The following is a 17,055-nucleotide window of genomic DNA, read 5'->3' on the forward strand; positions in this document are numbered from 1 at the left end:
AAGGTCTCTTCATGGTCTTTTTTTTTTTTGTTGTTTTTTGTTTTTTGTTTTTTGTTTTTTTGTTTTTCTCTTGTCTTATTTTAAACAACCTTTTCCTGCCAGGAGTGGTAGCCTTTAATCCTAGCATTTGAGAGGCAGGAGGATCTCTGTGAGTTCAAAGACAGCCTGGTTTGCATAGTTGAGTCCAGAACTGGCAGGAGTACGTAGACAAAACAATCAAAGCAAAGAAAAAAAAAAACAAAACAACCAAACAAACACAGAAACTACCACCAACAACCTCTTCTTTATTGACTCCAAGGTCATGAAGGTATCTTTGAGCATTCAACTCTTTAGCAAAGCAAGTCTCCAAAAAGTACAGATAGAGTTACTGCCTCCTGAGACCCTTTCACTGATCCTGGATCTCACTGATTCTGCTAGGCTGGCTGCTCAATGCACTCAGGGACCCTCCTGTTTCCAAATTCCCCTTCCCCTCAGTATTTGGAGAAATAGTCATGTGCCACTGTCCCTGGCTTTTTATGTGGGGGCTGGAGATTGAAACTCAGATCTTCATGCCTATATACAGACTGTTTACCAAATGAGCCATCCTACCATCCCCAGTAGTCTTGGTATAGCGTCTGCCTATAAGCATGGTGGTGAATAGTTTGGACAATAGTTTGCTGCCTCCAGCTATGGACTTACATGTTTTTGGTATCAAAAGTTAGCTTTTCTACAGGGTTTGTGGCTACACACTGACATTTGGAAACTGGACACCTCATAAAAATACTCAGAATAGTTACCAGCCACCGGAAATATGAGTTGATATGGAGAATTTGTTGATTCGATTAAGGCAGTGAATTTTTATTAGCCAGACTAGTATCTGGTCTTACCTGCCTTGTGAAGCTAGCCCAATATGTAAGGCTCAGAGTGTGAGAATCTGTCTCTCTGTTCTTCTCTGTGGTGTATGAAGCATAAAGAATCACTCAGGTCAAGAAAATGCAAATAGTCAGTTCACCATGCCATCCTGTAACTCTAATCTAACAAGATCTACTGAGTGATGGGTTGCTACAAGTCACAAAGACTGTGATGGTGGATCACACAGAGACAGTAATGTAGTATGTGGACACTGATGGTAGACTAACACATGTTTATGCACTTTCTGCAGAAAAAAATCTCTCATCTGTTTATTAGTTTCTGTGGAGTAAATACCTCAACTTTAGGCCATTTTGAGCTTCCAATGTGTTATCACTGGGGTTGGCATTCTCACCATGCATGTACAATGATATAGGTAGCCTAAAGAGCTTAGCTATTAGTAAAGAGCAATAAATAATTGGAAATGATTTCTAAGTATTAATTCTATTTAGACAATTTATACAATCACTTAGTACTCAATGATAAATGTATTTAATAAAAACAAGCCCTCAAAATTCCTATACATGCCAATGTACAGAGGATTGGGCAGTAGAGCAAACTCCGTTCTTTGAGATGTTTTTCTTTGGGGTGTTTAGAGCCCCAAAGGCAGTTTTCAGACAAGTTTTAGTGCTCGGGGAGCCTACTCTGGCTTATGGAAGAACCCTTTCTTCAGATTGTACCTTCATAATCAGGACACAAAGGCCCTCTTATCCATGTTTTGGAAGAGAAGAAGAGGGAGGCGTGGCCTGACTGAGTACATAGGTATGGGCCACTAAGTGTGTCCCAGAATTCTATATTCCTGCCCTATCAACAATGATGGTGACATAGCTTTCAATCATTTGCTCATTCTGGTGATTTCCATTGTTACCTAACTACCATCTAGAGCTTTCAGTTCCCCACAAGATAAAGTCCAAACTCCTTAGCTTTGTTTGCAAAGCTTTGAGGGTTTTTATAATTGAGCTCTGAGGAATGTGACCTTGCATGCCTGGGTTCTAGAAAACAGCCTTACTCTTAAATACAAAAACACTCAGCATTTTGCTGCAGGTGGAAAGTCTACTTTCTGAGGATGAATAGGACATAATATCAGCCACAGTCCAGAAGGGGTCCATAAAATGCACTTTTCAGAACAAATGCAGCTCTGCAGGGCTTGGGCATCAAGAGTTGGCTCAGGAGTTAAATGCACTTATTACTCTTGCAGAGGGCCTGGGTCAATTCCCAACACCCACATGGTGGTTCACAACTGTCTGTAATTCCTTTAACAGGGGATCTGATACTTTTCTGACTTCTGAGGGCTCCTACCACTCAGGAACATACAGTTGCATATTAAGCATTTTTTAAAAGTAAAAAATCGAAGCTTTATGACACTACCATGCATATGAAGCTAGTGTTTTTTGCATGTATTTTAAGATAAATACTAATCATTTTAAATATTATAATTCTGTAATTCGAGGGATAGATGTCTCATACTAGGTACCTTTTTCAGAAACTGCCCATAGAGTCCTAAAGTCTCCAGGATTTTGATATTGTGACCAGAAGTAGCCAGTAACTTGTGTACATTGCACTTCCAGGTGGTATTTAATTTGCCAAGTGCTAAGGTCTCCACTACCAGAAACTTGCAGCTAAGCCTATTTTTGTAGAGAAAAGGTGGAGTTTGCTGTCTACTATGACTATTATTTAGACATTTATGGCTGGTGGCTTCTGTGTGGGGACTAGACAGACACAGAACATGATCATCATTATACAACTTCCACTAGGCAATCCTGACTTGGAAGTTCAATGATAATACCTGCTATGAAGCATCCCTCTCTCTGTAGGCAGCTGTGTGGGATAGAGTAGTATGTTGTATGCTGTCCTGTTTTCCTCAGGAGAGGATGTGACTTTTTTCTTACCTCTCTTCCCTCTTTGGGTGATGACCAGGGCATCTCAGGTTTCTCCAAGGCTGTGTGTCTAAGGCGACCCTCATTGCAGGATGGGAAATTCCTGTGCTTTCATCCAGACCCTGGCTCCTATTCTTTCGGCCTTTCTATATCATGGACTCTATATTCTGCTCTATGTCTCACCAAGCCCTGACTCTGGCCCTCCCTACTTTTCCAAAGTTTCCCTTTCTGCCTGGACACACATCTTGGTCCCACCCACATTTCCCCTATCCCTTCTGTTTTTGTTTGTTTGTTAATTCCTGTGCAATTTAAACCCCAAGAGTTCTGAACCCTTGGGCTGCTGTTAGGAGCTTCTGGAAAAGTTTCACAAGGCTGTGGCCACATCTGTGGCAAGCACAGGTGTGAGATGTCAGCAGGGCCTTGCTCCTTAGTAATCATCTCTGGTTGAGGTATTGACCTGTGGCCCTGTGTCATATCTTCTCTGTGTGCCTCAATCCTTTCTTCTCACATCTCTTATCCCACTGATGACTTAACAAAGGTCCTAATAATTCTACAGATAGCTAAAGGTGGATTTCAAGTCTGAAATTCACTTTCCTTCCTGGCTATCTTCAGCAGGGGTTCTCCTCACTCCTGGGACTTCAGCAACTAATAGTCACCTCTCTCTTCTGGCATACTTGCCTTTCTCTGCTTACAAATATTCTCAAGGCCCACTAACATTTTAAAACCTTTTAGGACTGCCAGTTACCAATTATTTATCTAAACGTGTGGCCTACATTTGTTGCCTCTGTTCATCACTCCACACATGTCCTTACCTTTGACAAAGGAAGAGAGTGCAAGTGGCACCTAGGTCAAAATTACAAAGATATATGTCCAGAAACAGCATGTCCTTCCTTTTTTCCTTCTGTTATTTGAGAAGGATAGGGGATGCTTTTCTTCCTGGCTAAGCCTCCTCTCATGCCAGGACTATAATGTATCCTCAACTTCTTTTGATTCTTCATATACCCACACTGGCATTATTCTCACGTACCCAGACTGGTACACTAGGTGTACACTACTTTCCAAATAAACATGAGATGTCTTAACCTAGGAATGATTTCTTTTGTCTCAGGAATGAGTTGCTAGCATCCCTTTCCTGTCCTGTCTTATGCTTTTCAGATACCAGTCCTCTTTCTGAAAGTGACCCCTCTACTGACCCTTCCCTACTTTACTATGTATTCACTTGGGCACAAAACCCTGAAAACATGCTTATGTTTAAACTTCATGTTATGGGAAAATTTAGATGGTTTTTCTTCTGCCTCACATTTACATTGGTATTATAGATATAGGGTCTTTTTTGCCAGTCTGTAATAATACTTATATGATTATAAGTTATTTATATACTTTGCTGTTGATATCTGTCTGGGTTATTTACAGTTTTGTGTTGTTATGAAGAATGCTGCTAGCTACCTTGTGGTACTTGTGTTCTGGTAGATACATATTAGCACAAGTATTTCCATGGGTAGAAATGAAGCATACCAAGATATCTTACAAGTGATTCATGCAGTAGTTATAAAAACCCACATATATGAATATGCATGGACATAGGTAAACATGAATTTATGTATCTAAGTTTGTATAACAGTACTCTCATATTTGCCTTAGAGTTGAAGTTGCTCATATTGTTACATAGTCTGGTGAAGGAAAAGCATTGTTAAAAATTAATTACCAGCTGGGCAGTGGTGGCACACACTTTTAATCCCAGCACTTGGGAGGCAGAGACAGGTGGATTTCTGAGTTCAAGGCCTGCCTGGTCTACAGAGTGAGTTCCAGGACAGCCAGGGTTACACAGAGAAACCCTGTCTCGAGAAAAAAAAAATTCATTACCAGTACAAAATACAAAGAAAGGTTGAGTGTGATGGAATGCCTGTAATCCCAGCATTCTGTGAGGCAGAGGAATGAGGATCATTCCAAGTTTGAGGCCAGATCATGATTTGATTGTTTCATTATGAGATCATTTTATTCTTTCTAGATTTTCCTCTGGTTACTTGCAGAGAATTGCTTAGCTTAATCTTTATATGCATACATATTTGAACATACAGTGATAGGATAGATAGAATTCATTTATATAATAGTTGTATGTTATTGATGGAATTTTGGGGAAAATGTATACTTTTTGAAAAGCATATTACTTTTCTTCAAAGGTCTACATTTGCACTTTTCAAATAGGGGTCAGTCTTGACTCTTCACTGAACACCTACTTGCAAGCAGATTAGATTATGCAACAAATTTAACAAGAGGCAGACAACCCCCCAGGACAGCAAAAAACTGCTGGCCAGAACTGAAGACAAGGTAGTGATCACAGAACTGGGTCTGAGATGACAGCTAAGGCTCAGGCTGTTTCCTGCCCTGTTTCTGCTGAGATTGACAAAGATGAGAAAAGAAAATCAAACAAGTGTAAGTAAGGTTCAAAAGCTAGGAGGCCTTAACCTTAAAACAAAATAAAAACCCAAACTGGGGAAATGCTATAATAAATGTCAGTTTTTATTAACATAATGATAGAAATTCAGGGCTTCCAATCGCTTAAACTAAGATAAATTCATCACAGTGTGTCCCTTTGTCCATATACCCATTTCCAAAAAACAACTGGGTCAAGAGCATAAGTAATCAAGAAGATGGTTTTCTGTGAATTGATGCTTGTGGAATCTGAAATAATTAGGTGGTGTACAACACAAAGTGGACATTGTTTTCCCAGAAAGGCCCAAATGGAACAAATACATTTTTTCAGGTCAGTTCAAACAGATGCAGAAATAAGCTTATTTAGAAAACACTCTGGCTTCTCACCATGACCACTCAGCTGATCACGGTAGGTTAAGCAAGACCCAGCCACGTGTTATGGAAACAGAGGACCCAGAGAACAGTGGTGACGCCTTAGAGATTTTGTTAGTCTTGGCTAAATTTATTCCTTCACCTCAAATATTTTTGATGGGAACAAGAATCAAGACTCACTAGAAGGCATAATATGATGGGGAAAACAGCTGGAACACTGTGGAAACATTTTCCAGGGTCAAAATGTGGCTGGGGCCATGCTGTCTCCACTAGTGACCCCTAAGGAATCTCATTGTGTCCTGCTGGGCTGTTTTGTGTTTGTTCTCTCATCTCACAACCGCAGAAGTTCTATGAGTCCCACATTGCCAGGAAATACATATGCTTTGTTTCATAAGCTCAAGGTTCAAAGTATATTCCTTTTCTTTCACCTCTGGATCCTCAAAATGTGGCCTGTTAGAGTGTCATGGGGGAGAACTTGTGAGACATGCAGACTCTCAGACCCACCTTAAAGAATCCCAGGAGTTTTGTAGACATGTTGATATTCTAAAAACATACTAGATTAAACTTTATTATTTTTTGGGATTACAATAAAATTACATCATTTTTGCCTTTTTTTTCCTCCTCCCTTCAAGCCCTCACATATACCCCTCCTTGCTTTTTCAAATTCATAGCCTTTTTCATTATTGTTATACACACGTGTGCACATGTACTCATACACACAAGTAAATATGCACATACATATACATTCTTAAATACAGCCTTAGTCTATATAATGCTACTTGTAGCATGTTGTCAAGGCTGACCATTTAGTACTAGATAACCAATTGGTGTGCTCATCCCTGGAGAACACATTTATTTCCACTCTTAGTATTTTTAATTGTCTGTGGTTGTGTAGGGTTGAAGCCTCATTGACGAGGGTAAGAACTACACTTATATGTGAGTATATGGAAAAATATTTATAATGTAGTTAGGGATTATGCTGTTTTAGTAAAGAGGTGGTTGTAGGTTATCTTCCAAGATCTACGACTTCTCTATCCTTGGGTAGTTGGCTATGTTTCTAGTACCAGGTAGGTCTTAAGTCCAATTGCAGAGCTTTTGGTTATGTGTGCTGCTTCTGCACCCTGATCGTGTGATGCTGGCCATTTTTGTGGTTCATGGGCATCATAGCTGGGCATACTGGATTTTATACTTTACTGCACATCAGAATCATTTGTGAGACTTTGGAAAAATAAAAGCAAGCCAGGTATGATGTACACCGGTTATCCCAGGACTCAGAAAGCTGAGGTAGGAGAATCAAGAGTTCATGTCCAAATTGGATTAAATAGCAAAGACCTGTCAATAATAAAATAATAATAATAATAATAATAATAATAATAATAATAATAATAATAATAATCTCAGCATCCCAAATCAAGCATTCCTTGAGATGCTTGTCTCAAGGGGAAAAAATGTGATTGACAGGGTTATCTGGAGTACCTGGCATCTAAGTATGACAACTGGTGTATACTGCCCTTTTCAGGGAGCCAGAGTTCTATCAGTACTTCCTTGCTGAACCCCTTGTCCATTTTCCATTCTCCATTCTCCCAATGGCATCATTGACATCTTTTATTGTCACCTTCTGATTTTCTACTTTTAAAATGTCTTCTGTGGCTTGGTGGTGGTGGTGCACACCTTTAATCCCAGCACTTGGGAGGCAGAGACAGGTAGTCTTCAAGTTTGCGCCCATCTTGGTCTTCAGAGTGAGTGCCAAAAACCCTTATCACACACACAAAAAAAATTCTGATTCTGTAAATAAGATTCTGTAAATTCTGAAATTCTGTAAAATAAGTTCAGGTCAAGTAACGGGGTCTGGGTGGTGGGATTACATATCCCAGGAGTGCAGTGAGAACTCTGGCTTCTTAAAAAATTCAGTTATATCATATGAATATGTGTGTGTGTGTGTGTGTGTGTGTGTGTGTGTGTGTGTGTGTGTGTATGTGTGTGTGTATTCCCAGGTGAGGGATAAGAGGCTGCTTCACAGCAGGTGATTATGATTTGCCTCATGCAGTAGCAGGGGCGTGATTTTTGCCAGCTGCAGATAGTTTAATTCTAGGGATTCTGGAGAGGGTTTAAATGGAAAGAGCCCTGAGAGGGTGTGATGGCTGCTGCCCCGCCTGTTGCTGTGGCTTCTGCTGTGTTTGTTATTGCTAGATTGCTAGATTGCTGGTTTGCTGGACTTCTGGATAGTCTGACAACGAAGATTGGACTTGCCTCAAGGAATCCAACACCCCTAATCAGCAGGAAGTAGCCTATAGTGGTTTATACCTCCCTTTCCCTCAAACCTTCTTTCTCTCCTACCTAGTGTTGGGGAGTTAGAAGGGATTAGGGTGGAATCCAATAAAATATCTAAAACCAAACCAAACCAAACCAAAAAATAATGCCAACATAGGAGTGCTGGGAATATATGCACTATCACTCCTAGGCATGTTGAAGATTATATTTATATATATATATACATATATATATATATATATATATGTATATATATATATATATATATATATACCACACAAATTTCTTCTCGTGAGTCCAAGGGACCCAAACCTTTCCCTGCTTCCTGAGATGTCACATCACCTGGAAATAAGTCAAAAACTATCTAAGAGCATTTTTGATAAGTCCATTTCCTGCAGCATTACAAGGACTGGCACTCTGTCACAATTTCTCTTCTGATTTTTGTTTCCACTTCTTAATATAAACCTACCCAGTAGCATAATTTTTGTTGATGTCTACTGTTTTGTTTTCATTTATGCAGTATGTTTGTGTTGTGTTTAACTAAGCAAGTGTCCACATTGTTCCCACCCAAGTAACAAAATACAAAAGCTCCAAGGTTGAAGAGTATACTCTGTTCACTTCTTCAACTTTAATCCCTTCCTTTTGAGACAATCTAAATTTTTAAAGTATAGATTTTATAATCTATAATTATAAAATACTCTTCATGATTCTATTATTTTGTTGTGGTTTGTATGTGAACTGTTCCCCCAGTGATTCGTGTGTTTGAACAGTTGGTCCTCAGTTAGTACTGCTGTTTTGGAAGGCTGTTGAACCTTTAGGAAGTGGAGCCTTTTTGGAGAGGGAGGACCACTAAGGTCAGACTTCAAAGTTTTATACTCTGGCCCCACTTGCTACTCTCTGCTTCCTGGCTACAGAGGAAATGAGAAGGCTTCACATTGCTGTCAGCAGACCTTTCTCACCAAGGCAGACTATTCTCAAAATAAGACCTCTTTCCCTTAAGTGGTTTTTGTTTAGTTTTTTTTTTCATTTTTTTTAGGGGGCGGGGATCAGGTATTTGATCATAGGAACAAGACAAGGAACTTCTACACCTTCCTACATATTCTAAAAAAGATATTCTTTTGATTTGCACAGATTTAACTTTTTAGTGACATCATCTTTTTCCATGTTTTACTTTCTTTACTGTCCAAACATGCTGTATGTAGCTATATCTTGTGTAGTTTAATTACTCTGGATACAGCATTTGGATGCAACATTTGGATACAGCATTTGGGGATTTTCTAAAACCAGTCTATTTTAAAACCTGTTGGGCTTTGAGACATGGAACAGTCAGTATAAAGCTGGGTGATTTTCATAACATACCAATTCTGTGCTTAAGAAAAAGGTGGGACACTGTGAAAAGGGATATGCAAGCTGCGTTTACTCAGTCAGCATGTTACTTCACTCACTTCCTATATTCTACTTTCTGTCTTTTGTTGGCTTGATCTATCAATCACAGAGAAAACTGTAATATTATCTACGATGACTGTGGACTTCTTTCAGTTGTGTCAAGAATTTGACACAACTATATAGAACTTGAAACTGTAAAGGGCAATCAAATTTCAAGTTCTCTTTTTATAATCCTGCAGTTTGCTGTTTTCCACATGCACAGACATATCATCTAACAACCATATCACCTGTAAACACTGTCCATTTTGTTTTCTAGCCTCCTGCTTTGGTTTAGACCTCCAGCACAATGTTGAGGTGATTTGAGGACAACAGAACTCACTGTGTTCTGGAGATTAAAGGGTAAGCATGTGACATACCTCTGTTAGTCATGATGTTGAAGCTTATCAAATTAAGTCAAAATCTTTGGTCCTAAACCTCTGAGTAGTTTCCCCATTTCAGCACAAAAGACAACATGCTTGCAGTGACCTTTGAGGACCATGTGACTTGACCTCTCATTGTTTTTGTGACCAACTTTCCCACTATGTTTTCTGCTTAAGGTTCCAGGCACAGCATGCCACCTGCTGTTTCATCAGTGCTTCATCTCTACACTACTGTGTTCTCCCCACAGACACCCCATGGTGAGTTCCCTTACTTCCTTCACGTCTTTACTTAGAAAGTTACATTCTCATTGTGTCCCTAGTGGCAGCCTTGTCTCTTCTTAATACTTCTAGTCATTCAGACCAAATCTCACTGGCAAAGGATGATAGCACAATTAGTATGGTCCAAGCAATGCCCTGCCTCATGTACCTAGCTGAAATGGCACCTTGTAGTCCTCTTCTTGACCTGTTTGACCCAGAAAAATCTCTCCTTCCTGATGTACTTTACTGAACCTGCTTCTAAGAACACTCTAGGTCTCCCTGTGGCCTTACAGTCTCCTGCTACTTAGTATCCTTGTTGACTCCTTTCTATCAGATTTCATGGTGATAGGGCATCCTGTATTCTCATCTACATTTACTTCCTTGGTGGAATTCCCTCTGCCATGGCTTTAAATTTCTTCCACTGGTACCCTTACTGCTTCATTACCAATCTAGACCAGTCTGCTGAGGCTGGGACCTGGATGTTTTCCCCTTTGTTGATACCCCTATTGGGCATCTATATAAAACAGAATCCTGCTTTTGTCTTCTTTTCACCTATATGTCCAAATCCCTGCTTCTAATACAGTTGATAATGAGCGTTACCAGCAGTGGCTCAGCTGCAAATATCTGGAGTCAACCCTTGAGTTCTCTTGTTCATCATCTGTGAATCAGGGCTAATATGCTGTTAAAGTTTTATATCTAAAACATATCCAGAACCAAGCTCTCTTCTAGCACTTCAACTTGGAAAGAATTTGAGCAATATCCACTAATGTTGAATATTTACATGTGTTATGACCAAGCAATGATACCACACTTTATGTTTATATACGTCTTTGTACGAGCCCAAACTGGAAATCTCCAAATGTGCATCAATAGTAAAATAGATGATTAAATGATTGCCTAGTCACAAAAGGCAATACTATTTAGCAAAGAGAACAAGCAAATGATTGCCACATGTAATAACAGAGATGAAATCTCTGAAATCTCACCGCAGTGGTGGATGGAACAGAACACAGTTTTGTTCCTAGCACCCAAATGGCAGCTCACAGCTGTCTGTAACTTCAGTTCCAGATGATCTTCTGGCTCCTGAGAGCACCAGTCATGCAGGTAGTGTGCAAAAACATGCAGGCAAAACACCCACACATATAAAATAAATAATAACACTTTAAAATTCTAATCCCAGCATTTGGGTGGCAGAGGCAAGTGGATCTCTGAGTTTAAGGTCAGCCTGGTTAGCAAACCAGGTTCCAGGACAGCAGGAGTACAGTGAGAGACCCTGTTTCAAACCAATCAATCATCAATCTTGAATCTTGAATTCTTACAGTATTACAGTGGCAGGCTTCAGCCACATGATTCCTTACTGTCTTTTAATGTACCAGTCATTCCCAGGCAGTGCCTGTGACTTGCTCTTCTCTTGACTTCTCACACTGCGTTTTTCACTGTCTCTCATTAGATTGTCCTGTCCATATTACTAGAGTTGCAGCTATAGTCCTCCAGTACTCTTGCCTTTAATTTGTCTACTCTTCTGTTATCACTGTTTAACATTTGGTGAGAGTTTCTGTAGCAGCCCCTATAACATTATCTATGTAGAAACTAGAACCTAAAGGTTTTTTTTTTTTCATTTTCCATTGAATTAATGTGGACACTAAATCTAGTTACAAGTGCCCTTCAGAAAGAAAACACAGAACAGAAGGTGATGTGAGAGTAGAGCAAAGCTCGAAATGATGTGCTTATAAGTCACTGAACAGAAGGGTATTCAGCAACCACCAGAAGCCCCAGGAAAGACATGAGGCACATCTCCCTCACAGCATCCAGCAAGAACCAACTTACCACATCTTGACTTAGGGTTTTGGCTTCTATAACTAAGAAAGAACACATTTCTATTATCTTAAGTCATTAACTGTGCAATTTGTTAGAGCAGCCATAAGGGACTAATGCATATAATTATATAACTTATTTACTACTATTTTTTTGATCCTCTTTAAACTCCATGAGAGCACACATTATTTTATTCATGCTGTATCGCAAATGACATGCAACAGGCACTCAAACAAAAAATACTGACTTCGTGTATGAAATTTAGCAAATATTATTGAAAATATTCTTGAGAGTTGGTTGAATAAACAAACTATGACAGACCATACACTGGGGAACTTCTCAACAATGAAAGGAATATATTGCTGGTATCCACACAGACAAGGACAGATACAAATATTAAATACATTTTGTTGAATAAAAGAAGCTACATTTAACAATTAACTTATGATTCTATCATATGAATTTTTAAAAAGGTTCATTAAGATATCAAGAGAAAAAGCAGATCAGTGGTAGCTCAGGTACCAGATCAGGAAGAGTGATGCAGAGGGCTGAGAAAGATAAAATACTCAATTTCTCAATTGTGGCAGTGGTTACATGGAGATTCATTTACCAAAACTCATCAGATATTCCATTAAAATGGATACATATTATTTAAAAGATCTGATCGAATAAAGCAATTAAAAATTTAGGAAAATGTAATAATTATATAAAGCAAAATACTATGATCCTTAGAATAACCCTAAAAAGTTATTTTGAGGTCCAAAACTATGTGTTAAGAACATACAGCAAGTTGGGCAGTGGTGGTGCATGCCTTTAATCCCAGCACATGGGAGGCAGAGGCAGGCGGATTTCTGAGTTTGAGGCCAGCCTGGTCTACAGAGTGAGTTCCAGGAGAGCCAGGGCTATATAGAAAAACCTTGTCTCGAAAAACTAACCAACCAACCAAACATACAGCACAAGGAAAAGAAGTAAAACCAAAACAGTTGCTGACTATAAGGAACTTTATACAAGACAACAATAATAACTGAATTCATACTGTAGACCTCGAAGACACTCCTCCATTGCTGTAGAGGTCCTAGGACAAACAGCAGTCATGCAAGACCTCTGCTGGGTTGATGGAAGATGTCCTAAGAGATACAGACAGTTGTTCATTATCCCACTACCTCATTCCCACTCTTTCCTCTCTACTGCCCTTTTCTTCAAAATGGGCTTACTTCAGATCACTGCACTTATAAATGCTGGTTCAAGTATTTAAAGCTTTTGCTGAATATGATCAGAGATCAAGCATTTTTTGTTGCTTTTTTTGTTTTTTTAAGTTAATCATTTATGGTCTCAGAAACATTGTTGGCAGCTTTCAAGTAAGAGATGTTTACCAAGGAAGGAAAATTCCAGACCAGTTTTGACATGAATATTGCATAACTTAAGACCCAGCAATATATAACATATGATAACAGGTCAGAATCCAGGGGTAGACAGGCTGGGGCATAGATATGCTAGGCATCACTTACGAGCTTCAGCTGTGGTGATAGCAGCCAGAGGGCAACCAAAGGGAATCAGGACTCTCACTCAGGTGCAACAGAATGGCTATCGACCTTGGCAAGACAACACACACTGGGCCTGAGAGGATAGTTTTATATTTAGGATGACTGCTGTTGGGTACAGTCTCCCTTTCCTTTCTTCCCAAAGGGAGCATAAACTTGGGTGGGCATTTTCTTCAGCTGCACAGATCTCAAAGTGCAGATGGCAGAAGGCTGGCTGTCAATTGCTATTGTAGCAGTTGCAGGTTGTATTCCTTGTTCCTGAGAGGTTACTATGTATACAGCTGCAGCCAAAGTGAGATCAAGGTCAGACTAAGACAGATGGTAAAAGATTTGATGAGCTGCTTTTATATTCAGACAGTTTATTACTTACATCAGTAACAAAAGAGAGTAAGCCAAAGGTGCCAGCTTCTCAGGTCTTTCCCCCACAAATCCAAAATGAAAACAGTTCATCAAAACAGGTAGGATAACAACAACAATAATTGTGAGATACTGTATCACTGAGAAACCAAGTCTAGACGTCCTAGTAAGTATTTTCCTATTTTACATGTCAATCTATTCCGAGCTCATTGGAAGCCTCCCAAGGGAGAAGGATGTGAGTGGGAGATGGCTTCAGACAGCTTCCCATACTCTTATGCTTTGGGAGAATCAGAAGGCATCCTGCCAAATCTAAGATTAGCAACAGTCTAACACTTGCCTGAAAACCCTACTAGTAGGGAGAGCCACTCTCCTATAGCACCCACCTACTGCTATAGCTAAGGACAGTACCATTAACAACTGAGGGTAGCTTAACATTTAAAAAAATAAAATGCACCCAGGAAATGATGGCATCAAAAGCAAGATTTCAAAGCCAGCCTGGGCTATATAGTATGTCTCTGTCTTTAAAAAAACAAAAACAAAAACAAAAAAACCCACAAAACTTTTAAAAAATTAGATATTGTATTTACAACATTAACATAAAAAGAAAAAATACATTATCATTTCAGTAAATGCAGAAAAAGAATTTTGAAAAATTTAACACCTGTTTGTAGTTTATAGCAAAGTAGGAAAGAACTTCCTTAACTGATATAGAATATTGAACATATAATTCTTATTAAAATTTTAGAGATTTCCCCCAAGACTGCAAAAGAAGCAAGAATGTCTTCTACAACCATTTCTAGTTAACTAGAAATCCGAGCAAGTGTCATGTATCAAGAGAAAGAAATGAAGCACACATAGCATCTATAAATCCAAAATCAGTTACCTACATACTTCCAGTATTTAAAACAAAGCTGAGATGATGATTAACAATTTCATCCAATGCAATCCCAGAAAGTCTTGAGGTTTCCAAAATGCAGCATATCCTATATACTTCACTTTTAGGAAGAGTCCCTTAAGCCCTCTTCTGGATGTACATTAATCCTAATAAGTTTGTTTGTTTTCCAAGGCCACATTAGAAGTGAAAACAGAAATTGATACATTTCCTTTCCTTCCCTCCTTCTGTTCTTTTCTTTATTTCTATTGATTTGATTTATTTATGTGTATGAGTGTTTTGCATGCATGTATGTCTTAGCACCACATGAGTGCCTGGTGCTTGTAAGAAGTCAGAAGAGGATGTCAGATCCCTTGGGACTAAAGTTTCAGATGATTGTGAGTCATTAAGTAGGAGCTGGGAATCAACTCTATGGTTTCTCTGCAAGATAACTAAGTGCTTTTAACTAGTGAGCCAGCTCTTCAGTTCTGACTATATTTTCTTTTTTTTTTTTTTTTTTTTCTTTTTTTTTTCCTACCTTCTGTTACTTATGCAGCTCCTATACCCAAGACACCAAGCTCCAGGGAAAGAAAAGGCTGCAAAGCATTTATTTATGCCTTTCTTGACACCACATTCACTCTGACTATATTTTCATTAATTCACATAAACAGGTGATTTTGTGGTTCCTTTAATGGCTGACCTAATGGCAATATGAAAGATGCCAAGGCCATCCTAATACCTTTCTTTATGATTTCCCTTCAGGAAATATGTAAAAGTTTTTGCTTGTTTGTTTGTTTGTTTTGATGGTGGTTTAGCTTGCTGAGATGGAATTATCCTCAAAGACTTGCTTACATGAGATAAATCATATCTTGAATTTCTAATAGCGAAGCTCAGAACATAGGCACTTATGAAAAAGCAGAGGGTAAACAATACCAAAGTTTTATAATCTAATATATTAAAAATGCAAGTATTTAAAATAAAAAGATATATAGGAATCTCATTCAGTTTATCAAAGTGGAAATAATAGATAAAGTCTTTATCAAATATGATTATACATTTAAAGAGCAAAATATTCTATATAATCACATTTATAAGACATAAGCAAATGATTATATATTCAACACAGACAGATACACATCTAAGATGAAAGCAAATTACTACTTGAATTGAAACCATTAATAACAAAATTGAAGACATTAATAATAAAACTCTTTGCATTTTATTTTTGTGAACAAAATATCTCAGTCATAATTTCAAAGGTTTCAATTTAAAGTTAAATCAAAGCCACATCTTATTCAGTTGTTTGTATTTTGTGTGGGTTCTGATCCCAGAGCCCTGTGCATAGTAGGTTAAGTGCTGCACCCCAGCCAAGAGCTTCATTAAGATGATTTACTAGCAGACATCCACAGTTACCTGTACACTATCAGCTCACTTAAGGCTCATCCAAGTTTCCTAGAGAGCCAAAATATATAGACTAAACAGGCTTTTTCAGTTAAATGATTCAATAAATCTTAAAACTGGGAAACCAAGTGAAATTTTGCTGAGGTTTGAGTTTAAAAACAAAGCAAAACAGTGAAAAAGCAGAGTCAGCGCTGTAAGAGACAGGCAGGCGCACAGTGCTTATGCACTAAATGCTGTAAAGACAGGCATCACAATGGTTATGCAACCATTTGTTTATCTTACTGCTTAACAGTTTTTAAGGTTTCAGAAATACTTTTGAATTTATTATTCAATAAGTATAATACACTACATAGAACATTTCAAAGCCACCACCAACAAAACAAAAATTCTACCCAGCAATGTATTAAACTTGGTGCAGTGCTAGGGTTAGGGTTAGGCTTCCCAAGTCTTCCTGGCATCCGAGAGAGGTACAGGGAGAATCCAACCGAATCTTTTCTCAAAGACACATTTCCACTTAGTTACAAGGTTTGGTTTCTGAACATCCTGCTCCACAAATGGAATTTCAGAGAGGGAATTATGTTGGGCTAAAGAAACAGAGTAAAACTGCATCCTCAATGCAAGCCCTATATGAAACTGATGAGTGGTCCAACTGCAAACAAATGGACGACAAAAAGTGTGTAGGAAATGTTGCTTTGTTATTATATTTTTTTTCTCTTCCTCTTTGGATTCATTCATCATCCTAAGTTTGCCTTCCCACCTTTTTTTTTTTTAGAGAGAAATCACTTCAATATTATTTGTTTCTTTAGTATTTAACAGAGCTACAAAAATCCCACAGTATAGTCAAAGCTAATACTAAGTGTTTGAGTGAAAATAACAAAGATCAATTAATGCTCCCTTCTCTGGGAATAAATTCCCCATTTGTGGAGATGGAAAGGCCTCTCTTAGATTGTGCACACAGGATGTGACATGTTTGCTTTGAGAAAGGGAACCCTTCTTCCATGCTAACACATGAAGGTTGGATGTTTTCTTTCTGAGGTTAGACTGCCTTGTGAGCTTTATTTATTCTCATACCACATCACTGCACCACACATTGTAGGTGTCATGTCTTGTTTCCAATACTTTATATATGATTACATGAGGAAAAGTACATCAATAAAAATATTAAA

The 17,055-nt window shown here is 38.5% G+C and overlaps 1 protein-coding gene and 1 non-coding gene across 5 annotated transcripts in view; one reads left to right on the plus strand and one right to left on the minus strand.

The window, feature by feature from the left end:
• The window catches only part of Ccr9 (C-C motif chemokine receptor 9), a 106,559-nt gene that overhangs the window by 2,935 nt on the left and 86,569 nt on the right, over window positions 1-17,055 (plus strand). For all 4 annotated transcript variants that reach the window (XM_031345763.1, XM_031345762.1, XM_031345764.1 and 1 more), the window contains exons 2-3: window positions 9,544-9,626; window positions 9,824-9,904. The gene's annotated coding sequence lies outside the window, so the exon portion shown is untranslated. The remainder of the gene's footprint in view (window positions 1-9,543; window positions 9,627-9,823; window positions 9,905-17,055) is intronic.
• On the minus strand, window positions 15,028-15,173 carry LOC116074074. The gene has a single exon (XR_004112052.1). It is a non-coding gene; the product is annotated as a small nucleolar RNA SNORA13 (small nucleolar RNA).

This window comes from Mastomys coucha, unplaced genomic scaffold, assembly GCF_008632895.1.
Source record: "Mastomys coucha isolate ucsf_1 unplaced genomic scaffold, UCSF_Mcou_1 pScaffold23, whole genome shotgun sequence".
Taxonomy (NCBI): Eukaryota; Metazoa; Chordata; class Mammalia; order Rodentia; family Muridae; genus Mastomys; species Mastomys coucha.